The sequence below is a fragment of the Macrobrachium nipponense genome, chromosome 13 (assembly GCF_015104395.2).
Source record: "Macrobrachium nipponense isolate FS-2020 chromosome 13, ASM1510439v2, whole genome shotgun sequence".
Taxonomy (NCBI): Eukaryota; Metazoa; Arthropoda; class Malacostraca; order Decapoda; family Palaemonidae; genus Macrobrachium; species Macrobrachium nipponense.
This window is the reverse complement of record NC_087206.1, coordinates 81091137-81092800: the sequence shown is the minus strand read 5'-3', so window position 1 is coordinate 81092800 and position 1664 is coordinate 81091137.

Genomic DNA, 1664 nt, shown 5'->3' with positions numbered 1-1664 from the left:
GGAAATAGACCAGTAAAAAGATTTTTACCTTTAGAGAATGGAAATAGACCAGTAAATAGATTTTTACTTTTAGAGAATAAAAATAGACCAGTAAAAAGATTTTTACCTTTAGAGAATGGAAGTAGACCAGTAAATAGATTTTTACATTTTGAGAACGGAAATATACCAGTAAAAAGATTCTTTCCTTTAGAGAATGGAAATAAATCACTGAAAAGATTCTTACCTTTAGAGAAGGGAAATAGATTAGTAAAAATATTTTTCTTTAGAGAATGGAAATAGATTAGTAAAAAGATTTTTACCTTTAGAGAAGGGAAATAGATTAGTAAAAATATTTTTACCTTTAGAGAATGGAAATAGATCAGTAAAAAGATTATTACCTTTAGAGAATAGAAATAGATTAGTAAAAAGATTTTTACCTTTAGAGAATGGAAATAGATCAGTAAAAAGATTTTTACCTTTAGAGAATGGAAATGGATCTGTAAAAAGATTTTTATCTTTAGAAAATGGAACTAAATTAGTAAAAAGATTCTTACTTTTAGAGAATGGTAATAGATCAGTTGAAAGACTTTCCTTTAGGGAATGGAAATAGATCAGTGAAAGGATTTTTATCTTTAGAGAATGGAAATAGACCAGTAAATAGATTCTTACCTTTAGAGAATTGAAATAGATCAGTAAAAGGATTCTTACCTTTAGAGAATGGAAATAGATCAGTAAAAAGATTCTTACCTTTAGAGAATGGAAATAGATCAGTAAAAAGATTCTTACCTTTAGAGAATGGAAATAGACCAGTAAAAAGATTCTTATCTTTAGAGAATGGAAATAGATCAGTAAATAGATTCTTACCTTTAGAGAATTGAAATAGATCAGTAAAAAGATTCTTACCTTTAGAGAATGGAAATAGATCTGTCAAAGATTTTTACCTTTAGAGAATGGAAATAGATCAGTAATAAGATTCTTACCTTTAGAGAATGGAAATAGATCAGTAAAACATTCTTACCTTTAGAGAATGGAAATAGACCAGTAAAAAGATTCTTATCTTTAGAGAATGGAAATAGATCAGTAAATAGATTCTTACCTTTAGAGAATGGAAATAGATCAGTAAAAAGATTCTTACCTTTAGAGAATGGAAATAGATCAGTAAAAAGATTCTTACCTTTAGAGAATTGAAATAGACCAGTAAATAGATTCTTACCTTCAGAGAATGGAAATAGACCAGTAAATAGATTCTTACCTTTAAAGAATGGAAATAGACCAGTAAATAGATTCTTACCTATAGAGAATGGAAATAGATCAGTAAAAAGATTCTTACCTTTAGAGAATGGAAATAGACCAGTAAATAGATTCTTACCTATAGAGAATGGAAATAGATCAGTAAAAAGATTCTTACCTTTAGAGAATGGAAATAGATCAGTAAAAAGATTCTTATCTTTAGAGAAGGGAAATAGATCAGTAAAAAGATTCTTACCTTTAGAGAATGGAAATAGATCTGTCAAAGATTCTTACCTTTAGAGAATGGAAATACACCAGTAAATAGATTCTTACCTTCAGAGAATGGAAATAGATCTGTCAAAGATTCTTACCTTTAGAGAATGGAAATAGACCAGTAAATAGATTCTTACCTTCAGAGAATGGAAATAGATCTGTCAAAGATTCTTACCTTTAGA